The sequence below is a fragment of the Triticum urartu genome, chromosome 6, assembly GCF_003073215.2.
Source record: "Triticum urartu cultivar G1812 chromosome 6, Tu2.1, whole genome shotgun sequence".
Taxonomy (NCBI): domain Eukaryota; kingdom Viridiplantae; phylum Streptophyta; class Magnoliopsida; order Poales; family Poaceae; genus Triticum; species Triticum urartu.
In genome coordinates, this window is record NC_053027.1 from 96,571,480 (window position 1) to 96,598,206 (window position 26,727).

General features: G+C 46.6%; 1 pseudogene; it reads left to right on the forward strand.

The window, feature by feature from the left end:
• LOC125516608 overlaps positions 1–26,417 on the forward strand; it is a 48,370-nt pseudogene extending 21,953 nt beyond the window's left edge.
• Positions 26,418–26,727: the final 310 nt, after the last annotated feature.

The window sequence follows — 26,727 nt, forward strand, 5'->3', positions numbered from 1 at the left end:
ATCATTTCGAAACACGCCCTTCTACAGTGACGGCACGGGTGTTGAGATCCGCCTTCACGGTCTCCATGCTCTGGCCCCATTGCGGCATTTGGGTCGATGGGGGGAGGCGCGGGACGTGGTTGGCCCCACCACGCTCAGGGGTGGCCGGTGTAGCGTTGACTAGGCCATGCTAGCGAGCAACTAACCCTAGCATGTACAACGCCTCCCTCGTGCCGCCGCGGAATGGGCACCCTTGACGTCCAGGTGCACGGCGGTGTCGACGGCGGCCACTGTTATGGCTTCGTCCCCCGCGTTCGGTGCGTGCCTCAGGCACTTCCTCGTCACCGAATTGGCATATCTCATGCCGGACGAGGCGAGGTTGGTGAGGCCGGCGGCGGATATGAGGTGGTCATTCATGGATCCGGGCGGGAACGAGGAGCGCGCGCGAACAGGATGCTTCCGGGGGAAATGTATGAAAATGTTGGAGGCTCGTCTCGTGCCCGCGCCGCAGCAAGTCCAGCTCAAATGTGAAGGTTCGCTTTCGTTTGGCTCGGCACATTGCACCGATTTCCCTGTCTACGCCGACCCAAATGGACACGTACGGACGAAATGCGTCACCCGGTTGTAGTTTTTCTAATCAAGTGCGTGTGCGCGTCGATCGATATTTATCTCGCACGGTGATACGGTGCAGACACATGCATGCGCACCATGATGGCATTTTCGAGCATCTATTCTGCTCTCCCGCAACAGCTACGAGCAGCTACTCCACATACTGCGCGACCGCGACGACTGATTAGACGCTACCGGGCCCGGTACGTCCTTCCGTGCAGATGCGCCTCCACAAGCGAGGTAATGTGGGATCAGTTTCAATGCATGCTCTCGTCTGGACGCCTCGCATCGCAACGATTGTTTGTGCGTGTTTTAACTGGCGGCTGCTTACCACGTGTGTGTTGCTGTGAGCGTTTCCACCTACTGCCGCGCCTGGACTCGTGTATTTTTTGTAGATGCAAAAGTAACCTTTCAGAAAATCGTAGGGGAGGAAATGGATTGATGATGCACTGGTGTGGTTGGGCAGGCGTAGTAATGCAAGGTTCCTTGCCATGCATGACAAATAGTGTTCGGACACAAATCTTCTCGCTCTGTCGTCTTCCAAAAGCCACGTTGCTAGCGCGTCTGCTGCAAAAGCAGAGGAGGGATTATACGCTGCAACCCCGTCCCCAGGAGCTTCACTTCTCGTCCGCAACACTCTCCTCCACCCTCGCCCAGCCTGCTCGCTCCCCATCCCACCGCCGAGGAGTACTCCGTCAAGATCCAAGTGCCAGGCCGACGAACGCAAGGTATCGTCTTTCGCCTCACCACCTCTATGTTGGCGCTGGCTTGCTCGCTCCCACATCCATTCTGACTGGTTTGTGCACGCTTGTTCGCACTTGCAGTTCTTGTTTGCTGCCATGTCGCGTCTTGGGACGCGCTCGACTGGCGCCGCGACCGGCAGCAGCTCTACGGCTGTGCCAGGCACGAACATTGCTTCCCTCGTGCCGCCGGTGGGCGCAGACGACGATCCAAGCAACGAGTCCAATGCAAACTGCGGCAAGATCCAGGTTTGGAGCTACCTAGCCCCTAGGATAGTGAATGAAGTCGTTGCCGCCCTGACGGAACCACAAAAAAGCTTTTCGTTGAGAGGGGCCTTGGCGCCATGTTGTCACTCCCTGAACTTGTGAACATAGACCGTCAGTACAGTTTCTGGAATGCTACTAGGATAGATCCGGTTAGGAAAACAGTCAGGCTCGGTGATGGCAGTTCTCGGCTGGTGATGGCTAACGCTGTTAGGGATGTAGTAGGTCTGGGGACGGGTGACAGGGAGATTCCCTTCCCCCATGAGCCTATCTGCGTCGATCGTGATATCTTCAGGGACGTGTGTGCCGGTTTGGGACTAGATGAGACGCTGGATAAGATAAGCTTGCAAATGCTGCGGTCCGTGCTTGCTTCCCTGGGTGATCTAAGTGTCGATTTTGAGTCCAACCGGCAATGTGCTGCATTTGTTCTCCTTTGCACTGCTTGCTTGTTCAATCCTAGAGTGAATCGGAAGGACGACCCGATCAGCCCGGAAGTGTTCATTGCTGTGCGTGATCCATCGAAGATGTTTGAGTTTGATTGGTGTGGATACATAAAAGCTGTTATCATGGCTGGTGTGACTAAGATGCACGCTGATCTCAATGCTGGGGCGACGACGGTTCAGTTGCAAGGGTTCCTGATGGTTCCTCAGGTACCCTCATCTCACATACTATGTTTCATATACATTTGCCGCGTTTTTTGCATACCTATCCCATAAGGCTGAATTGTTGCTTTCCATCCTGTACTGTCCCAGGTAATCACATTTGATGCAATGGTGGCTGGGCGGGGGTTGCAACCGGGGCACCCCCGCATAACATTGTACAAGGCTGAGGACTTCCAGCTGCTCGCTGGTTTGGACGCTGATCGTCGAAGTATTGGTGGACACAGGCTATACGGCAAGGCGAGGGTGAGTAGACACTTACTGTCATATGGGATAGCTGTTTTTTATCAATATGAATTCTGCACATATGCTTGCCCCCGGGTGTTGTATTATCCCTATTTGATCCACATTTCCTTGCCAAATAAGGTCTGTCGGCGAAGGTGTCGCCATAGGGGACTCGGCGAACCAGAGGTTGCCTCCTGTTGTGGACGTTGACGCTGCTCCAGTTGTTGCCCCAGCTGAAACTGTCGTTTCACTGTCAGAAGTGGCCGGGTGGCAGACTGAGGTACAATCTATGGCACATAATCGTATATATTTTGCTGCCGGCGTGTCTTGCCGCTCCCTACTGTGCATAATCACTAATGGGATGAGCTACTTTGCCCCCCAGGTGGTTGACTATTTGAGTGCAGTGATGAATGCACACATCTCGTCTGTTACTGAGGAGAATATGAACTTGAGGAACCATGCTGAGTCTTGCATGACCAGCTTGCTTGCGATGATTGACAGTCATAACGCAAACAATGTCAACTCCTGTAATGAGATGATCGGGTGTGCGGTTTCAAAAGTAGCTGATTTCAAGCTGAGGGTAGCTGGTGGTGAGATTTCCTTTGTTAAGAGTCATGGTGACACTTGCTCCTTTGACATCATTTTGATATATTCCATTTCAAAAAAAAGGCTTGCCTAATGGTTTCGTTTCAGATTCTAACACGGGTGCTGTGCCTGATGTCAAAGTGAAAAGCCATGTACCAGAGGCAGAAGGTATGTGTGTGCTGTTGCCAGCTTTGTGTGGGTTAAGTTGGTTATTTGTTGTGATGGCTTGTGGCAAACCGGCATAAATTTTCCCTTGTGACAGGTCCATCAACTTCTAGGCTCGTGAACCCGAATATTAGGAAGCGGCTTGGCACGGATCTACTATCAAGCTTGGGTGCTGCCGCTGGTGAGTCTATTAGTTTTTTGATATCTACTCGCTAAAACATGCTATATGAGAATGTCATCCAGTAGGGGTGGTCAAGCATGCATTTTTATGTGTGTGTAGGTGTTGTGCACGCTCGTGGAAGCGCAAGTGGTAATACTGGGCAGAGCGATGTGATCCCTGATGCACGGACGCTCTTTGGACCGTTCCCAAGCCCAGAAAGCCTTGACTTGAACCGTAGGGCATCATTGAGGGAAGTTGGTTCAACCAGTGTCGGAATTGGTAAGCTTCCAACTGGATAAACTTCTCTGAGTTCCTGTGCAGCAAAATGTATAAAAAACAAGCTAAATCCTAACTATTATTTTGTTACTGAGGGGCGGGGTGTTGCTGTCGCTGTCTATTTTGTAGGGAATGTGGCCAGGCGCCTTGATTTAAATTTGGTGAATGACGTTTGTGATTTCATAAATGGGACACCATTTGTTGGACCGATGAACCCTATGCCCGTCGACACAAATTTAACCATTGGTCCTTCCCCATTCAGAGAACCAACTGCAGTTTTGCGCCCCCCCGGTATGTGGCCCTCCCTCCCCGACCATGTCTCTATCTCCCTATTTTATTATGAATTATTTGTTTTCCACCCAAGTGATTGTTATGGTGGCTTTTAATCCCCTGTACTTACCCCCTGTTTTCATGTGTGTCCAGCACTCACGCAGAGCAATTTGTTTGGGTGGTTTGCTGTAGCTCCGCCAAATAAACGCCCAAGGATGACTACTGACTACTCGATTGCAAACCCGGTTGGAGTAGCTGTTTCTGAGATGGAGGGGCGGAGAAGAGATGAGCTTTTCTATGCAATGGCCATGGATTCATCGGTCAATGATTTATCTAGGTACGTGCAAACATGGTGGACACTTGTTTCGACATATTTGTTGATCGGATAACCATCGCGTGTGTGCGCACTGCGACAATCTGCATAACATGAACGTAATGGATTTTGTTCCGTGTGCAGGGTGTGGTTCAAGCATGGGCGCCCATATCTCATTGAGATGACTGGTGAGGAGGTGCTGGAAGAGTTCTGCGTCGATAAAACACTTGCCCAAAAAGGCCTTGACTCCATTCTGCATTTGGGGATCTGCCCCCCGGCATCTGGGAGACTGATCATTGGGCCTGATTGGGCGGTGAGTGTGTGTCCACATCAATTAACTTGTTTTCCTTGGCTTTGTTTAGTAGCAGTTGTCTGGATGAAGTGTAAATGTTTTCTGCTTGTAGTTCAAAGTTTCATACACTAGGGGGCACTGGAGGAGAGCGGATGTCCGCGCAATGTTTAACCAACTACCACCGGGAGTCAAGTGCGAACTGGTTAGTGATCAGATTTTCCCCTTCCATATAGTGGATGTGTTGCATCAAGCACCGCCTTTTCGTAGCTATCTTGTTGGCTTTGTTAGTCTAACTGAATCAACAAACATGGGCTGGTTGTGGTGTACCTTGGTCAAGGGTGGAGTCTGTATGTCTTTGACACGCTGCGAAGGGTTCTTCATGTAATTGATCCGAACATTTGCAAGCCTGCTGAGAGCCAGATGAAAGCAAAGCACTTGCAGAATGCAGAGGAGCTGTTGGATGCATTGGTGAAGTGTGGTGACATGTTCTGGGGGGAGGGAAAGGTGCCACACAATGGATGGTCTTATTGTTTCCATGCTACGTGCACCTATGAGAGGTTAGTTTTGCTTGCCGCAAAACAATTTGTTCCTTTTCTACCTTCATATGTTCTAACAAACTAGTTTTTTCGTGTTGGGGTTCAGCTCTGACACGGCTATGCAGGTTGTGCACCACATAATCAACTTTGTCCCTGGGCAGCATCCGATGAACTTGACTGCGGTGCGTAGCTGCAAATTATCTTATGGTGGGGCATGAAAAATGTTTTGGTATGATGTTTCGCTTGACCTTTTTGTTCTGTCGCAGTCTTCTTCAGTTGCTCTCAAGAAGAAGCTTCTTCGGGCTATCCTCATGATGGTGGGTAACACTGGCAGCCTACCCCGCCGTGTTGAAGCATGATTATCATCCCAAAAGCCCTGGGTAACCACACAGATTAATTCTGTGCCCCTCCATATATTGCAAAAGCAGGGACTTTATCTTAAGTTGGTCACCGTATGTTTGGTGTATCCTCCCCTTCAGCTACTAGATGATTGTGGTCCGGGAAACATAAGATATTATAATATTATCATTATTGCCCAGTTCCTATCCAAGTTGGGCGGGTGTTTTAAGTATTTGCGAACCTATAATATTGTAACCGTTTCAGTGCGGAACGGATAAAACCATAAAAATATTTCGCGAGTTTGTTGCTTCTTTGCTACCTGTAGTGTTATGATTTTGTTTTTCCAATTTCTGACTGGTAGTTTATTGAGACAAGTTGGTGGGCGACATTGCTGAATAGTTCAATACGGTGGCTGTACTTTCAGCTCGTACTGGTTATTTCATGTCTTTGGTTAAATAAGGTGGCTGTAATTTCAGCTCGTAAGGATTGATAATGATTTAAGATCGTCCATGGGGGTCCTGCTGCGGGTGACAAGTTTTCGAACAGATTGGGTTTGTTTGTGCCTTTTTGATATATGTAATTTGATATATAAAATTCTGCCTGGGTGGTGGCAGGGCCATAGTTGCCGGATGGTGTACAGTGCCTGATTCAGGCTTTGTGGTGGCACTAACGTATTTGCCGGATGAGGCACAGTAACTGCTTCCATCCCCAGGCGGTTGTGCTTGTGGCTCGTTATGTGCCCACTTCGCTCATTCTGGTGCGGGAAAAAAATGCGCGAATGTGGAGTTTATTGTGCCCACTTCACTCATTCTGGTGCGGGAAAAATGAGCGAATGTGGAGTTTAATGGAAATGACATGTTGGGCAGACGACAAAACTTTTGGCAGATTTGCACTTGGCTTAAAATTACATGGCTGTCCTGGGAGCATCTTCCATAGTTCAATTATTCTACAACGGAGAAAAAATATAAGTTGGTTCAGTACCTAGAATTGGGTCATCTCCTGGATGGTGGTTCTGTTGTGTAAAGTGACCAGATTGCATTGTAGTCAATGAAAATCTCGAAAATTACCAAATTGTTATTGTTTGCACACTGCGATATTCAGGGGAATGTAAATGTTGCTGATTACAAGAAAATATAGTTAATAGTAGATACATAATGAGCGACCACTGGACACTTGTTCTACAATATTATCCAGTGCCGTCCTAGATACATTATAACGAACACTCTTCGGCACAACTAAACCCCTAAGTCTTTCATCGTCTCATTCAGAGCGTCGGCGACGGTGTCGAGTCCTTCTAGCTGCAGAGGGGCGGTGTTGCCTTCCATGTGGATCAGCTCGATGAGGAGCGAGCCCCTTTCGTTGGCAATAGCTGCCTGTATATATGGCCATTCATGTAATTAGAATTGTCTCTCCGGATAAAGTTGTCTATTTAGTGTGAATTGTTCATAAGTACTGACCCTGGTAAGTGGTATTTGCCAGTGAATTCACTTTGAATTGTCTTAGTAGGTGGACGACACACATGGCACTCTCTGGCCTGTGCACAAAACGCGTTGTCGAGAATCATAAAAATGGCTAGCGGTCAGGAAGAAAGGATCACATGGTTGACAAACAAAAATGAACAAGTGTTGGGTAGTAGTTGATGGAAATATGCCCTAGAGGCAATAATAAAAGGATTATTATTATATTTCCTTGTTCATGATAATTGTCTTTTATTCATGCTATAATTGTGTTATCCGGAAATCGTAATACATGTGTGAATACTTAGACACCAACATGTCCCTAGTAAGCCTCTAGTTAACTAGCTCGTTGATCAACAGATAGTCATGGTTTCCTGACTATGGACATTGGATGTCATTGATAACGAGATCACATCATTAGGAGAATGATGTGATGGACAAGACCCGATCCTAAACATAGCACAAGATCGTATAGTTCGTTTGCTAGAGTTTTTCCAATGTCAAGTATCTTTTCCTTAGACCATGAGATCGTGTAACTCCCGGATACCGTAGGAGTGCTTTGGGTGTACCAAACGTCACAACGTAACTGGGTGACTATAAAGGTATACTACGGGTATCTCCGAAAGTGTCTGTTGGGTTGACACGGATCAAGACTGGGATGTGTCACTCCGTATGACGGAGAGGTATCTCTGGGCCCACTCGGTAATGCATCATCATAATGAGCTCAAAGTGACCAAGTGTCTGGTCATGGGATCATGCATTACGGTACGAGTAAAGTGACTTGCCGGTAACGAGATTGAACGAGGTATTGGGATACCGACGATCGAATCTCGGGCAAGTAACGTACCGATTGACAAAGGGAATTGTATACGGGGTTGCTTGAATCGACATCATGGTTCATCCGATGAGATCATCGAGGAGCATGTGGGAGCCAACATGGGTATCCAGATCCCGCTGTTGGTTATTGACCGGAGAGCCATCTCGGTCATGTCTACATGTCTCCCGAACCCGTAGGGTCTACACACTTAAGGTTCGGTGACGCTAGGGTTGTAGAGATATGAATATGCAGTAACCCGAAAGATTTTCGGAGTCCCGAATGAGATCTCGGACGTCACGAGGAGTTCCGGAATGGTCCGGAGGTGAAGAATTATATATAGGAAGTGCAGTTTCGGCCATCGGGAGAGTTTCGGGGGTCACCGGTATTGTACCGGGACCACCGGAAGGGTCCCGGGGGTCCACCGGGTGGGGCCACCCATCCCGGAGGGCCCCATGGACTGAAGTGGGGTGGGGAACAAGCCCATAGTGGGCTGGTGCGCCCCCCTTGGCCCACCCCCTGCGCCTAGGGTTGGAAACCCTAGGATGGGGGGGGCGCCCCACTTGCCTTGGGGGCCACTCCACCCTTGGCCGCCCCCCTAGGAGATCCCATCTCCTAGGGCCGGCGCCCCCCTAGGGGAGCCTATATAAAGGGGGGAGGGCGGGGCAGCCAGACCCTTGAGTCTTGGCGCCTCCCTCTCCCCTGCTACACCTCTCCCTCTCGCAGAAGAACAGCGAAGCCCTGCTGCGGTGACTGCTGCATCCTGAAGGAAATATGCCCTAGAGGCAATAATAAAGTTATTATTTATTTCCTTATATCATGATAAATGTTTATTATTCATGCTAGAATTGTATTAACCGGAAACATAATACATGTGTGAATACATAGACAAACTTAGTGTCACTAGTATGCCTCTACTTGACTAGCTCGTTGATCAAAGATGGTTATGTTTCCTAACCATGAACAAAGTGTTGTTATTTGATTAACGAGGTCACATCATTAGTTGAATGATCTGATTGACATGACCCATTTCATTAGCTTAGCACCCGATAGTTTAGTATGTTGCTATTGCTTTCTTCATGACTTATACATGTTCCTATGACTATGAGATTATGCAACTCCCGTTTACCGGAGGAACACTTTGTGTGCTACCAAACGTCACAACGTTACTGGGTGATTATAAAGGAGCTCTACAGGTGTCTCCAAAGGTAGATGTTGGGTTGGCGTATTTCGAGATTAGGATTTGTCACTCCGATTGTCGGAGAGGTATCTCTGGGCCCTCTCGGTAATGCACATCACATAAGCCTTGCAAGCATTGCAACTAATGAGTTAGTTGCGAGATGATGTATTACGGAACAAGTAAAGAGACTTGCCGGTAACGAGATTGAACTAGGTATTGGATACCGACGATCGAATCTCGGGCAAGTAACATACCGATGACAAAGGGAACAATGTATGTTGTTATGCGGTCTGACCGATAAAGATCTTCGTTGAATATGTAGGAGCCAATATGGGCATCCAGGTCCCGCTATTGGTTATTGACCGGAGATGTGTCTCAGTCATGTCTGCATTATTCTCGAACCGTAGGGTCCGCACGCTTAACGTTACGATGACAGTTATTATGAGTTTATGCATTTTGATGTACCGAAGTTAGTTCGGAGTCCCGGATGTGATCACGGACATGACGAGGAGTCTCGAAATGGTCGAGACATATAGATTGATATATTGGAAGCCTATGTTTGGATATCGGAAGTGTTCCGGGTGAAATCGAGATTTTACCGGAGTACCGGGAGGTTACCGGAACCCCCCGGGAGCTATATGGGCCTTAGTGGGCTTTAGTGGAAAGGAGAAGGGGGCAGCCTAAGGTGGGCCGCGCGCCTCCCCCCTCCCCTAGTCCTATTAGGACAAGGAGAGGTGGCCGGCCCCCCTCTCTCTCTTTCCCCCTCGGGGAATCCTATTCCAACTAGGATTGGGGGGGGGCGGAGTCCTACTCCCGGTAGGAGTAGGACTCCTCCTGCGCCCTCCTCCTGGCCGGCCGCCCCCTCCCCCTTGGATCCTTTATATACGGGGGCAGGGGGGCACCTCTAGACACACAAGTTGATCCTTGAGATCGTTCCTTAGCCGTGTGCGGTGCCCCCTGCCACCATATTCCACCTCGATCATATTGTAGCGGTGCTTAGGCGAAGCCCTGTGACAGTAGAACATCAAGATCGTCACCACGCCGTCGTGCTGACGGAACTCCTCCCCGACGCTTTGCTGGATCGGAGCCCGGGGATCATCATCGAGCTGTACGTGTGCTAAGAACTCGAAGGTGCCGGAGTAACGGTGCTTGGATCGGTCGGATCGGGAAGGCGTACGACTACTTCCTCTATGTTGCGTCAACGCTTCCACAGTCGGTCTGCATAGGTACGTAGACAACACTCTCCCCTCTCGTTGCAATGCATCACCATGATCTTGCGTGTGCGTAGGAATTTTTTTGAAATTACTGCGTTCCCCAACAGTGGCATCCGAGCCTAGGTTTTATGTGTTGATGTTATATGCACGAGTAGAACACAAGTGAGTTGTGGGCGATATAAGTCATACTTCTTACCAGCATGTCATACTTTGGTTCGGCGGTATTGTTGGATGAAGCGGCCCGGACCGACATTACGCGTACGCTTACGCGAGACCGGTTCTCCCGACGTGCTTTGCACAAAGGTGGCTAGCGGGTGACAGTTTCTCCAAATTTAGTTGAACCGATTGTGGCTACGCCCGGTCCTTGCGAAGGTTAAAACAGCACCAACTTGACAAACTATCGTTGTGGTTTTGATGCGTAGGTAAGATTGGTTCTTGCTTAAGCCCGTAGCAGCCACGTAAAACTTGCAACAACAAAGTAGAGGACGTCTAACTTGTTTTTGCAGGGCATGTTGTGATGTGATATGGTCAAGACATGATGCTAAATTTTATTGTATGAGATGATCATGTTTTGTTGAAGTTATCGGCAACTGGCAAAAGCCTTATGGTTGTCTCTTTATTGCATAAGATGCAAGCGTCCAATAATTGCTTTACTTTATCGCTATGCGATAGCAATAGTTGCAAGAGCAATTGTTGGCGAGACGACCACGCGACGACACATTGATATAGATCAAGATGATGGAGATCATGGTGTCATGCCGGTGACGATATAGATCATAACAGTACTTTGGAGATGGAGATCAAAGAAGCAAGATGATGATGGCCATATCATGTCACATACTTTGATTGCATATGATGTTTATCTTTTATGCATCTTATCTTGCTTTGATTGACGGTAGCATTATAAGATGATCTCTCACTAAATTATCAAGAAGTGTTCTCCCTGAGTATGCACCGTTGCCAAAGTTCGTCGTGCCCAGACACCACGTGATGATCGGGTGTGATAAGCTCTACGTCCATCTACAACGGGTGCAAGCCAATTTTTGCACACGCAGAATACTCGGGTTATACTTGATGAGCCTAGCATATGCAGATATGGCCTCGAAACACAGAGACCGAAAGGTCGAGCGTGAATCATATAGTAGATATGATCAACATAGTGATGTTCACCAATGAAACTACTCCATCTCACGTGATGATCGGACATGGTTTAGTTGATTTGGATCACGTGATCACTTAGAGGATTAGAGGGATGTCTATCTAAGTGGGAGTTCTTAAGTAATATGATTAATTGAACTTTGATTTATCATGAACTTAGTCCTGGTAGTATTAGCATATCTATGTTGTGGATCAATAGCTCGCATTGTTGCTTTCATGTGTCTATTTTGATATGTTCGTAGAGAAAATTGTGTTGAAAGATGTTAGTAGCAAAGATGCGGATTGGATCCTTGATCTGAGGTTTATCCTCATTGCTGCACAGAAGAATTATGTCCTTGATGCACCGCTAGGTGACAGACCTATTGCAGGAGCAGATGCAGACGTTATGAACGTTTGGCTAGCTCAATATGATGACTACTTGATAGTTTAGTGCACCATGCTTAACGGCTTAGAATCGGGACTTCAAAGACGTTTTGAACGTCATGGACCATATGAGATGTTCCTGGAGTTGAAGTTAATATTTCAAGCAAATACCCGAGTTGAGAGATATGAAGTCTCCAACAAGTTCTGTAGCTAAAAGATGGAGTAGAAATCGCTCAACTAGTGAGCATGTGCCCAGATTGTCTGAGTACAACAATCGCTTGAATCAAGTGGGAGTTAATCTTCCAGATAAGATAGTGATTGACAGAATTCTCTAGTCACCATCACCAAGTTAGTAGAACTTCGTGATGAACTATAATATGCAAGGGATAATGGAAACAACTCCCAAGCTCTTCGTGATGCTGAAATCAACGAAGGTAGAAATCAAGAAAAACATCAAGTGTTGATGGTTGACAAGACCACTAGTTTCAAGAAAAGGGCAAAGGGAAGAAGGGGAACTTCAAGAAGAACGGCAAGCAAGTTGCTGCTCAAGTGAAGAAGCCCAAGTCTGATCCTAAGCCTAAGACTTAGTGCTTCTACTGCAAAGGGACTGGTCACTGGAAGCGGAACTACCCCAAGTGATTGGCGGATAAGAAGGATGGCAAAGTGAACTTAAGTATATTTGATATACATGTTATTGATGTGTACTTTACTAGTGTTTATAGCAACCCCTCAGTATTTGATACTGGATCAGTTGCTAAGATTAGTAACTCGAAACGGGAGGTGCAGAATAAACAGAGACTAGTTAAGGGTGAAGTGACGATGTGTGTTGGAAGTGGTTCCAAGATTGATATGATCATCATCGCACACTCCCTATACTTTCGGGATTAATGTTGAACCTGAATAAGTGTTATTTGGTGTTTGCGTTAAGCATGAATATGATTTGATCATGTTTATTGTAATACGGTTATTCATTTAAGTAAGAGAATAAATTGTTGTTCTGTTTACATGAATAAAACCTTATATGGTTACACACCCAATGAAAATAGTTCGTTGGATCTCGATCGTAGTGATACACATAATCATAATATTGAAACCAAAAGATGCAAAGTTAATAATGATGGTGCAACTTATTTGTGGCACTACCGTTTAGGTCATATTGGTGTAAAGCGCATGAAGAAACTCCATGCTGATGGGCTTTTGGAATCACTTGATTATGAATCAGTTGATGCTTGCGAACCATGCCTCATGGGCAAGATGACTAAGACTCTGTTCTTCGGAACAATGGAGCGAGCAAAAGATTTGTTGGAAATCATACATACTGATGTATGTGGTCCGATGAATATTGAGGCTCGCGACAAGTATCATTATTTTCTGATCTTCACAGATGATTTGAGCAGATATGAGTATATCTACTTGATGAAACATAAGTCTGAAACATTTGAAAAGTTCAAAGAATTTCAGAGTGAAGTGAAAAATCATCATAACAAGAAAATAAAGTTTCTACGATCTGATCATAGAGAAGAGTATTTGAGTTATGAGTTTGGCCTTCAGTTAAAAACAATGTGAAATAGTTTCACTACTCACGCCACCTGGAACACCACAATGTAATGGTGTGTCCGAACGTCATAACCGTACTTTATTAGATATGGTGCGATCTATGATGTCTCTTACCGATCTACCACTAGCATTTTGGGGTTATGCATTAGAGACAGCTACATTCACGTTAAAAGGGCACCATCTAAATCTGTTGAGACGACACCGTATGAACTATGGTTTGGCAAGAAACCAAAGTTGTCGTTTCTTAAAGTTTGGGGTTGCGATGCTTATATGAAAAAGTTTCATCCTGATAAGCTCAAACTCAAATCGGAGAAATGCGTCTTCATAGAATACCCAAAAGAAAATGTTGGGTACACCTTCTATCATAGATCCGAAGGCAAGATATTCGTTGCTTAGAATGGATCCTTTCCAGAGAAGGAGTTTCTCTCGAAAGAAGTGAGTGGGAGGAAAGTAGAACTTGATAAGGTAATTGTACCTTCTCCCTTATTGGAAAGTAGTTCATCACAGAAATCTGTTCCTGTGGCTACTACACCAATTAGTGAGGAAGTTAATGATGATGATCATGTAACTTCAGATCAAGTTACTACCAAATCTCGTAGGTAAACCAGAGTGAGATCTGCACCAGAGTGGTACGGTAATCCTGTTCTCGAGGTCATGCTACTTGACTATGACGAACCTACGAACTATGAAGAAGCGATGGTGAGCCCAGATTCCGCAAAATGGCTTGAGGCCATGAAATCTGAGATGGGATCCATGTATGAGAACAAAGTATGGACTTTGGTTGACTTGCCCGATGATCGGCAAGCAATTGAGAATAAATGGATCTTCAAGAGGAAGACGAACGCTGATAGTAGTGTTACTATCTACAAAGCTAGAATTGTCGCAAAAGGTTTTCGACAAGTTCAAGGTGTTGACTACGATGAGAGTTTCTCACTCGTATCTATGCTTAAATCTGTCCGAATCATGTTAGCAATTGCCACATTTTATGAAATCTGGCAAATGGATAAACAAAACTGCATTCCTTAAATAGATTTATTAAAGAAGAGTTGTATATGATACAACCAGAAGGTTTTGTCAATCCTAAAGGTGCTAACAAAATATGCAAGCTCCAGCGATCCATCTATGGACTGGTGCAAGCATCTCGGAGTTGGAATATACGCTTTGATAAGTTGATCAAAGCATATAGTTTTATACAGACTTGCGATGAAGCCTGTATTTACAAGAAAGTGAGTGGGATCACTACAACATTTCTGATAAGTATATGTGAATGACATATTGTTGATCGGAAATAATGTAGAATTATTCTGCAAAGCATAAAGGAGTGTTTGAAAGGAATGTTTCAAAGAAAGACCTCGGTAAAGCTGCTTACATATTGAGCATCAAGATCTATAGAGATAGATCAAGACGCTTGATAAGTTTTTTCAATGAGTACATACCTTGACAAGATTTTGAAGTAGTTCAAAATGGAACAGTCAAAGAAAGAGTTCTTGCCTGTGTTGCAAGGTGTGAAATTGAGTAAGACTCAAAGGCCGACCACGGCAGAAGATAGAAATAGAATGAAAGTCATTCCCTATGCCTCAGCCATAGGTTCTATAAAGTATGCCATGTTGTGTACCAGATCTATTGTATACCCTACACTGTGTTAAGCAAGGGAGTACAATAGTGATCTAAGAGTAGATCACTGGACAACGGTCAAAATTATCCTTAGTGGAATAAGGAAATATTTCTCAAGTATGGAGGTGACAAAAAGGTTCGTCGTAAAAGTTACCTTGATGCAAGTTTTGACACGGATCTGGATGACTCTAAGTCTCGATCTAGATACATATTGAAAGTAGGAGCAATGAGCTAGAGTAGCTCCGTGCAGAGCATTGTTGACATAGAAATTCGCAAAATACTTACGGATCTGAATGTGACAGACCCATTGACTAAAATTATCTCACAAGCAAAACATGATCACACCTTAGTACTCTTTGGGTGTTAATCACATATCGATGTGAACTATGGGTGTTAATCACATGGTGATGTGAACTATTGATGTTAAATCACATGGCGATGTGATCTAGATTATTGACTCTAGTGCAAGTGGGAGACTGAAGGAAATATTCCCGAGAGGCAATAATAAAGTTATTATTTATTTCCTTATATCATGATAAATGTTTATTATTCATGCTAGAATTGTATTAACCGGAAACATAATACATGTGTGAATACATAGACAAACTTAGTGTCACTAGTATGCCTCTACTTGACTAGCTCGTTGATCAAAGATGGTTATGTTTCCTAACCATGAACAAAGTGTTGTTATTTGATTAACGAGGTCACATCATTAGTTGAATGATCTGATTGACATGACCCATTTCATTAGCTTAGCACCCGATCGTTTAGTATGTTGCTATTGCTTTCTTCATGACTTATACATGTTCCTATGACTATGAGATTATGCAACTCCCGTTTACCGGAGGAACACTTTGTGTGCTACCAAACGTCACAACGTTACTGGGTGATTATAAAGGAGCTCTACAGGTGTCTCCAAAGGTAGATGTTGGGTTGGCGTATTTCGAGATTAGGATTTGTCACTCCGATTGTCGGAGAGGTATCTCTGGGCCCTCTCGGTAATGCACATCACATAAGCCTTGCAAGCATTGCAACTAATGAGTTAGTTGCGAGATGATGTATTACGGAACGAGTAAAGAGACTTGCCGGTAACGAGATTGAACTAGGTATTGGATACCGACGATCGAATCTCGGGCAAGTAACATACCGATGACAAAGGGAACAACGTATGTTGTTATGCGGTCTGACCGATAAAGATCTTCGTTGAATATGTAGGAGCCAATATGGGCATCCAGGTCCCGCTATTGGTTATTGACCGGAGATGTGTCTCAGTCATGTCTGCATTATTCTCGAACCGTAGGGTCCGCACGCTTAACGTTACGATGACAGTTATTATGAGTTTATGCATTTTGATGTACCGAAGTTAGTTCGGAGTCCCGGATGTGATCACGGACATGATGAGGAGTCTCAAAATGGTCGATACATAAAGATTGATATATTGGAAGCCTATGTTTGGATATCGGAAGTGTTCCGGGTGAAATCGAGATTTTACCGGAGTACCGGGAGGTTACCGGAACCCCCCGGGAGCTATATGGGCCTTAGTGGGCTTTAGTGGAAAGGAGAAAGGGGCAGCCTAAGGTGGGCCGCGCGCCTCCCCCCTCCCCTAGTCCTATTAGGACAAGGAGAGGTGGCCGGCCCCCTTCTCTCTCTTTCCCCCTCGGGGAATCCTATTCCAACTAGGATTGGGGGGGGGAGTCCTACTCCCGGTAGGAGTAGGACTCCTCCTGCGCCCTCCTCCTGGCCGGCCGCCCCCTCCCCCTTGGATCCTTTATATACGGGGGCAGGGGGGCACCTCTAGACACACAAGTTGATCCTTGAGATCGTTCCTTAGCCGTGTGCGGTGCCCCCTGCCACCATATTCCACCTCGATCATATTATAGCGGTGCTTAGGCGAAGCCCTGCGACAGTAGAACATCAAGATCGTCACCACGCCGTCGTGCTGACGGAACTCCTCCCCGACGCTTTGCTGGATCGGAGCCCGGGGATCGTCATCGAGCTGTACGTGTGCTAAGAACTCGGAGGTGCCGGAGTAACGGTGCTTGGATCGGTCGGATCGGGAAGACGTACGACTACTTCCTCTACGTTGCGTCAACGCTTCCGCAGTCGGTCTGCGTAGGTACGTAGACAACACTCTCCCCTCTCGTTGCAATGCATCACCATGATCTTGCGTGTGCGTAGGAATTTTTTTGAAATTACTGCGTTCCCCAACACAACCACCACCACGTCGTCGTGCTGCTGGATCTTCATCAACCTCTCCTCCCCCCTTTCTGGATCAAGAAGGAGGAGACGCCACGCTGACCGTACGTGTGTTGAACACGGAGGTGCCGTCCGTTCGGCGCTAGGATCTCCGGTTATTTGGATCACGTCGAGTACGACTTCCTCATCCCCGTTCTTTGAACGCTTCCGCGTGTGATCTACAAAGGTATGTAGATGCAATCCGATCACTCGTTGCTAGATGAACTCATAGATGGATCTTGGAGAAACCGTAGGAAAATTTTTGTTTTCTGCAACGTTCCCCAACAGTAGTTTGGCTTCAACATGCGTACCTTGTGAATGTTGTGGTAGACAATAGAGGTGTCTTCTTCGTCCATGAATGTCTGCTGCAGTGCCACTCGGTGAAGAATTCTTCAATGCAATCAAAAAGAGCGTCATGTATCTTGTCGGCCGCGTACATAAGGCAAGTTTTCCTTGTTGTGTCCTCTGTCTAGTATGCCATTGGGTCCATTATGGTTATCACGTGGGCCATCATGTCCCAGTTGAAGCAGCACCAACCATGTTGCATGACGGCGGGGATTGTAACCTGTTACATAGGGTGAGAAAGATGGAAGTTAGGCGTATGTCAAGCGTCGGCATTGCTTGGGTTCTGATGCAGTTCTACCCACTGTAAGAACAGAGAAATTTGGATGAAAACAACTCTGGAGACATTACCATCCGACAGTTTGCGATGTTGCACTTCACTTCATTTCCGATGAATTGCCTTTGTATTGACATGATTCTTGTGGTATTTCCCCGTGCAATGGCGTGACACTAGCATGTCACCCAATATAAGAAAAAAAGGTTAGGATATTTCTAGAACTATGGCAAGAAAGTGGGCAGTGTGCTGTAGTTGTGATTTCATACCGCAAAATCAGGCTCGAGGAGCAACCGGTAAAGTTCGTCTGGGCTGGCACGGTGTGCATGTGACTCCATCTGTCCAATTCACCGGACAATCAAGGACCCAAGCTCGTGGTCCAATTCAGAACAATCGCATATTTGTGACTTGATGGCATTGCCGCTGACTGCAATGATCCGTGGGTCAGGGTGTGAGACCCAATCCCTGTGAAAATGGCATCGGGGGGAAACAAGTCAGCTTAATCTACTGGGCGCGGCAGGGTCGTCGCGCCCTCCACACTTGCTTATCTTTGGAAAGTACCTAGTATTGCTTACCTTGCTAGGTCATAGGGTGTTCTTGATCGCATCCATTCTCTGATGGCTTTTAGGACGCCCGGCCCGTGTGTGCGCACCAGACGGTTGCTCGACCATGGGTCTTTGGTGAAACCGGTGTGGGTAGCTTTGATCTTTGTTACAGCCATGTCGTTGACTTGACCAAAGACAATATGTCCCTTGTTGTCTCCAATCTCATCGTTAAGCATCATTAGCTGGCCCACTAGGTGGTCTGAGTGTCTTCGTCGCCAAGGTAGGTGAAATCAGAGTGGCCTTTCCATCCTTCTTAACAGGCGTACTGGCTTCGTTGTGTCCGTCTATGTCCAATTCGAATGATGGTGCGTCTGCGAGCATTGGTGATTTTATTGCTCTAATGTACTTGCATGGACAACCTATGAGAACTTCATATTATCAATGGAGGAAAACATTGACAACCTATTACCTGGCGCGTCGTATGCCCTTGCTCGCTTTTGGCCCCTAGTAGGTGTTGTGGACAATTGGTCGGCGGTGGTCAAGACCACTGGTTTGGCGCGTTCAACGGGCGTCAAGGATGGAGATGACAACTCCAGCCTTCGTCCAACTATTTGATGTGCGAGTCTGCTCGGTGCTTCTGCATTGTGTGAACCTGCATAAACAACACAGTTTAGTTCAGGCTGTGTGGAAAAAAGGACAGCTATTTTAGAGTCATCACGGCCGGGTGTGTGTGTGGGGGGGGGGGGGGGGGGGGGGGGGGGGGGTGGAGAGTACCTGCACCACTGACGCCTGGTGCGGGTTTGACAGCGCGATAAGATGCATTGGGTGCGGGTGTTGTCAAATTTGGTTTGACAGTGTACACCTGTAGCAGTTTTTTTGTGAATCGAATGTTCTCATTTGCAATGTTCCTTCTCATTTCATTTGCGATATGCACACACTTTGCGTTGTGCTCTTTAAGTGCCCATCCTAATGGAGAAGCGGCCTGCAAAATGTAGGCAGATGTTAGGTTGTTGTGTGGAGGTGGCCCGCACCAATCCCAGTCTAAAACAAAGATTTTTTTTGTCTTTGGTATGTGGTGAGTGTGGATTGTGTCTCACCAGCTCTGGGTTTTGCATCTGGATCCAGCGAGCGTAGTCGCCGGGGCTGAATTCGATGCTGCTTTTATGTGTCTGTGGAAGGTTGCTTGTGTCCGCATTGGTATACTCTCCCCGTCGAGTGGTCTCTGGGTTATGACTGACGAGTGCATACTGATTTGCTGAGCCTTCAGCCTTGTGCTCCATTGCTTTCTTCTTGCCATGCTTCTCGTTCAGCCAGTTGTGCCATGTGTAGCACATGGCATTCCAGTGTCTTGCCTGCATAAGGTTGCGCGTAGTTTAGTATGTGTCGCGCTATCATAGTTGTGGTTAAACATACATAGCTGTTACCTCAGGGACTATGAAGATTGTTCTCCCTAGCTTTCTTGCTGAGCACACGAGGATCATCCGTTTCAGGGTCTCCCCGTCGAATAATTGTATCCGTGGCATTGTCGTTTGCTTCAAGTTCATCATGCCCAGTTCGACATTATCTAGCACGAACACCTGTCGACATGAAAAGCACATATTGATTATGTTAGTGCAGAGCTTCAAAAAAATCGCCAAAAAGAGCATTCTGTAACTTTGGGGGTTTTATTTTAGTGAATTTGGCCTATCCAACTGTGATTTTGATGGATTTACCTGAAAGAAAAGGTGACACCCAGAGAGGTGGTTGGGTGTTATGTTTGCATCTGTTTCCAACTTCAGTTTGCAGACTGCTTCTAGTAAAAAATTGAATGAATATTTGCACCAATTGAAGAGGGAGATGTTTTCCGCATCCTTGATGGCGCCCCAGTAGTCGATGGTTGAGTGATCATGTTTGGTGCACGGTGCGAACAGACTGCCCATCACAAACACAACAAACGCCATCTTGAAGGAATCCTTTTCTAGACGACTGGATAGTTCGTTTATTTCCTTGCCGATGAACACTTCGAGCAAACTTAAGCTGCGATCAGATTTCTCTGTCCACCCTATAGAGTTCCTGATGAACTCGATTGCTTCAGATGTGATGTCTGCATCTTTCCCATGGATGTCTCGTTGACCACATGGGATGCCAAACACTTTGTGGAAATCCTCTGGATAAAAAGTAATTGGCGTTCCGCCGTCTCTCAGGATGATGCAATGCTATTTCACATCCACCTTGGTCATGAGGAACTTGCTGAACTTGATATTGATTTTCTGAATCATGGGGATACGCAGTACACCCTCGAAGCCAATCTCCTCAACAAGGAATCTTTTGTAATCCGATAATGCAGCAACGACCTCTGTTACTTTCTGAATACCTATCCTAGATGTGTGTTTAGTGGACCTGCTTGTCGATCCCGACAGAGCTGCTGCTTCTATTTCTTCTCCATCTCTTTCCATTGTGGGCGGGGTCTGGATCTGCCGTCTGACTTGCTGTTCTCCTTCTTCCATCGATCTGTGCGAAAACCTGCAGGGGAGAAGGCACGGGGGGAGATGTTTCAGCTATAGTTTGATTGTTGTGCCGGCGACCTCGGAGATGTGGTTCAGAACTTACCTCGCTGCACGGCGAACCCCCGGCTGCTCCATCGCCTGAATCCGCCGGCGAGACCCTCGTTTCTCTGTTTTGCTAATGGATACTGCTTTCGATCTGCTGTGTCTGTGCGCGTGCGAGGGGTGCGTGGCGTGTGGGTACAACGTCTTAACTCTCTACGGCATAACGTGGTTGGGGGTTGGGGGTTGGGTTCTACCGCGTGTAGCACTTGCCCCCCCTACGCACCCGTGGGTTCGCTTTTTGCCGGTGGGAGCGTTGGAATTTTTGTCTCTGCACGTCTTGGCTGATGCGTGTGGTGCACGCCGCACAGGTGATCATTAGCTACATATGAATTTATTTGCCGTGCGAGATTACAAATGTTTGGACTGCACCGTACTATGGCCTCAGTCAAACCTAGTAAACTACATAACCCATGCTGTCAGGGAGAAGAAATTAAAAATCTTGATCAGGTCGCGCTCCGTCATGGCATCTGGTACGCCACACTGCTCAGTACTGCCCGCCGGCTGACTTGGCAAGCACCACGAAGAGCATTAGCAAGCAGATCATCATGGTGTTCCTCGCCACGTTGCGTATGTCGTCCATGGCGCGGCCCATTCCGAACATGACGTTGCTCCCTCCTCCGGCAGCCTCGATGAGTAGGTTAATGCCAACCTCGGTGATGTAGAATGCGTATTGGTCCTCCCACAGCCAAAAATAGTAGGGGCCTCCGTCCTGCGCGTGGTTACAAAACTAATCTCCTGCTGGATGTGCGTTCTGTGATACTTACTGCCTGGTTCGGGCACTTGTAGAACCGGATGCCCAGGTTACGATCCGTCCCGGACACGAACCACCTGGTCCTCGTCCCGGTGCACCTTGGGCACATGATCAATGGCAGCGGCGGGGGAGGTTCCCGGAGACACCGCGCCGACGATGAACTGCTCGACATCTTGGCACAGCGGCGGGGGGTGGATGGGAGTGAGAGATGTTTGTGCGTGCTTGACTGAGGCCGTGCGCTTGCTGGTTCCTGTCCAGCAGTTGCATGGTCTTTAAATACATCAAAGCCAAGAAATGTTTGGCCTCCTTTGGTTTAGAGGAACTTCATAGGAATTTTAGAGGATAGGATTCTTATAGGATTTTTTCCTTTAGAGCACTTTGGTTCATAGGAATGGATTCCTATTCCTACATAGGATTGGTTCCTATCCTCCACATTTCATAGGAAAATAAAAAAAAGCCTAGAATCAATGGAAAAATTCTTTTGGTGTCAACCAAATGACATCTTGTTTCTTATTCCTACTCATAGGATTTGAGATACATGTCATCTCATTTCCTACAAGATTACTATTCCTATGATAATCCTATCCTATGAACCAAAAGAGGCCTATACGTTATACAGTGTCTCATGCAACGGTAGTATTCCGTCCTCCTCCCTGCGATGTACAGTCATACGAGCAGCGGCTTGTCAGACTGATCTGTCAGGTTGGTCCATCTAAATACATGAATACGAACCATGCCGCTCTCCCGTTTCTCTATATACGCCAAGTAGCAAGGCAGCTCGCCCCGCATCGCGACGCTCTGCCCATCGTAGATGCGCTGCGTGCATCTGTCGCTCGGTGCAGCGATGCACTTCTCTTCCAGACACAGCCAACTTCACTCCATTGGCCAGCCTACTCAGCTCCCCTGATTCCGTTCGTCACCGCCGCTGCTCTCCTCCTGTAGTTTGCTCCCCCCACCTGTGCCGGCGCAGCGGCTCCGGACGCCAATCATCTTTGTGCAGGAGCAGCAGGTACGTACGCTGTGACTAGAATCTAGATGTATAATGTATTCCCCTTCACAGAGATGTGTAGTGTACTGAACTTGGTTTCTCTGCCTCCAGATGCAGATGGGTTTTGCAGCTTGTAGAAGCGGGGGCTGAAGGCTGGTATTCCATCCTCTCTGATTCTGTCCAGCCGCACCTCTCTGGCATTCTTCCGCAAGATCTGAAGGCCCAACGCCTTGTGTAAGTGAACCATTCTGTTCCTCTGGCCTCAGGCAGCGAGATTACCAGTAGTGTTGCTGCTGCTTCTTTTCCCCCCTTTGCTATTTGGTAGTGACTAACTGCAAGAACATTCCTATTGATGCGTGCAGCTTGCAGCATCTCAACACACTCACCAGCAGCGTGAGGATGGCCACCGCTATCAGTGCGGCAGTGTGGGCATTGCGCAAGGCGCTGGCTCCCGTTACGGATGACTTGCTCAAGGATTGGGCGGCCAGCGACAGTCTCGGCCCCAACATCACCGCCCTCAAGATGGAGCTGCTGCGCGCACAGGGGATCCTCTATAACGCGCACGACAGGGAGATCACCAACCCTGCGCTCCAGGACCTGTTGCACATGTTGCGGCAGCTGGCGGACGGGGCCGAAGACGTGCTTGACGAACTGGACTACTTCCGCATCCAGGACAAGCTCGACAGCACCTACCATGCAGCTGATAAGCATGCCGGTGGCTGCACCCATGGCCTCGCTCTGAACGCGCGGCACACTGCCAGAGCCGTTGCCAACAAATTCAAGTTCTCCTCGCGCGGCAACAAGCAGACACCAAAATTGAAGTTTGATCGTGTGGATATGTCTAAAAGGATGGCAGACATTGTACAACAGCTGGATCCTATATGTGCTAAGGTGAAGGAAATCCTTGATCTAGAGCTTCGGAACCTCAAACCTGCCCAAGGCAACAGACCCAAAACCACGTCAGCAATAATAGAGCCAGAGTTATTCGGGAGGAATGTCCAAAAAAAGAACATTGTGGATGACATTACCCATGGAAAATATTATGCCAATGGACTTACTGTGCTTCAAATTGTTGGCCCAGGGGGTATTGGAAAGACGACTTTCACACTACACGTATATCAAGAGGTGAATAGCTTGTTTGATATTATGATTTGGTTATGTGTTTCTCTTAATTTTGATGCAAATAGGTTGACACAAGAGATTGTGAAAAATATCCCCAAAGTTAATGATGAAAAAGAGAATGCTAGTGAAGAAGAACTCATCGAACATAGATTAAAGCATAAGAGGTTCTTGCTAGTCTTGGATGATGTGTGGACATATCACGAGGATGAGTGGAAAAAACTGTTAGCTCCGTTCAGAAAAGGAGAGGCAAGAGGTAACATGGTTATTGTCACAACTCGAATCCCAGAGGCAGTAAGAATGGTAAAAACAGTGGATTATTCAATAGAACTCAATCGCTTAGGAACTGAAGATTTTATGCATTTGTTTGAAGCATATGTATTTGGTCACCAACAGCCATGGAAAGACTATCCTGAATTACTTGATGTTGGAAGAGCAATAGTGGGGCATCTGAAGGGTTTCCCTCTTGCAGCAAAAACTGTAGGTAGATTACTGAGAAACCAACTTACATTGGACAGTTGGACAAGTGTTCTTGAAAGCAAAGAATGGGAGTTACAAACCAGCGACTATGACATTATGCCAGCTCTAAAGCTTAGTTATGATTATCTCCCTTTCCATCTGCAACAATGTTTTTCCTATGGTGCTTTGTTTCCTGAAGATTATGAGCAAAGAGTTGGTTCAATTATGGATAGGGCTGGATATTTTAGATTCATGTGATCAGAGGAAAAGACTTGAAGATGTTGGGCTGTGCTATTTAAATGACTTGGTTAATTGTGGATTTTTCAAGAAAAATGAAAAAGAAGATGGCAGTTCTTGTTATGTTATGCATGACCTACTGCATGAGTTAGCAGTGAAGGTTTCCTCATCAGAGTGTCTTCGCATATGTAGTTCTAATGTGAAATATATACAATCTCCTCCATCTGTACGCCACTTGTCTATCATTATAGATGACGGAGATGTCAATGATAGATTGGCTTTTGAAGATTTTAAGAGGGATTTAAGTTCATTGGGTGAAAAATTGAAAGTTGAAAACCTAAAAACTTTGATGTTATTTGGAGAATACCAAGGATGCTTTGCCAAGAGTTTTGGTGCTTTGTTTGCAGAAGCAAAATCTCTTCGTGTTATTCTTTTATCTGGGGCATATTATAGGTATATTGTGGAGGATGTTTTACACAACCTTCCGAGACTTGTCCATCTTCGCTACCTGAGGATAACACCTTCTGCAAGACTGAACAGAAACATCTCAAGATTGTATCACCTGAGAGTTATAGATGTTGACAAAAACAGTGTCCATCTTGATTTTCCAAGAGATATGAGCAACCTTATAAATGTTCGCCATTTTCTTGTCCAAGACAGGGACCTTCAGTATAGAACTAGAACTTTTGGTGTGGGAAAACTGGAATTACTTCAAGACTTAAGAAGCTTTATGGTTAAAAAGGAAGATATAGGTTTTGAATTTAGGCAGATTGGTCGGTTGGCAGAGTTTGGTGAGTCACTGAGAATTCACGGCATTGAGAATGTTGAGCGACAGAAAGAGGCAAATGAAGCTAAACTGATGCACAAAATCAACTTACAGAAGCTAATGTTACAATGGGGTATTGATCGACATAATAAGGATCCTGCACAAGAAGATCATGTTCTTGAAAATCTTAAGCCCCATAGAAGTCTTGTAGATCTACACATTGGAGGGCATGGAGGTGCTACTTGCCCTTCATGGTTAGGTGAGAACCTCTCAGTTAAAATATTGGAATCTCTTTGTCTGGTTGATGTTGCTTGGAGCAATTTTCCACCTCTAGGGGAGTTGTGGTTTGCTAATGAGCTTGGTGAAGAGCATCTGAGTGGTATCCCAAGCCAGAGCTTTCAAAATTTGAAAAAGCTAAAATTGGTTAAGATACCAAGGTTGAGAAAATGCGTTGGAAATAGCACTTGTCATTTGTTCTCTCACCTAGAAGTGCTCATTGTTAAAGTTTGCGCTGAACTCTTGGAGCTGCCGTTTCCAGGCTGTAAATCAAAGCAAGAGGCAAACACGACTTGGTTCCCTAGATTACGGAAGCTAGAGATTGAAGACTGCCCAAAGCTGTTGATATTGCCCCCTGTTCCTTGGACTCGTGATCCATGCTCTGCCACGATAGCACGAGCTGGATCGTGTTTTGAGGAGCTGAGTTATTATAGTGAGAAGTCTAGATCGACATTGAGTGTCAAGGGGAAGGAGGGTGGTCTAAGCGATAGCAAGTTCTGGAATGTGCTGGCATTGCGTAATTTAACTGATCTTGAAGAGCTGGAGATGAGTAAATGCCCTCCTCTGCCATTAGATCACCTCCAAATGCTAACATCTCTGAAGATTCTCAAAATATATCGTTCGGATATTTTTTTGCCACTGAGTGATGTCATGTACCAGTTACCAATTGATACCCTGCATATTTGGCGGTGTGGTGCTACCGGGAAGGAGTTGACACAGTTGCTCACTCACTTCATGAATCTCAGCAAGTTGGAAATATCCTATTGTGAGAAGATAACAATGGTTGGTGTGATGGAGCAACAGGAGACGACAAGAACTGCATCATCTTCAGATAATAAAGCGGAGCAAGCACAAATTGAGCAGCAGCAGCAGCAACAGACAAGAGAAGAGGAGGAAATAGCAACAGCAGTAGGAGAAGGACTTCTGCTCTTGCCTCCCCAGCTGCAGGAATTGGAGATTGGCAATTGCCCAGAGCTGGCCCTACTCTCCAGTTCGCTCAACGATGGCGGACAAGGAGGGGGATGGCTCCAAGGCCTCCGCTCCTGTCGCGCCTGCATATGCCCTTAGTCAACATACGCAGCGGACTGAACAAGTGCAAGTTCAGAGTTACCCAGACCGATGGATTGGGCAGGAAGGAAATAGAATATGAATTAAACACTCTCTCCCCCACCTTGCTCCTCACCTGCTCCCTTCTCTTCTCCTCCCCAAATTCTAGATCGAGATCCAGGGCATTACAATCTGGTATTCAGAGTCAATTTTTTTTCTCGATCCACGCCGCGCTGCCGCTCTCCTATCCTCTTGATCGTCCGGTAACATCCACTGAGCCAGGTACGAGCCGCTCCGGCAAACTCGCCCAAAATCCTTCTCAGGGTTCGGA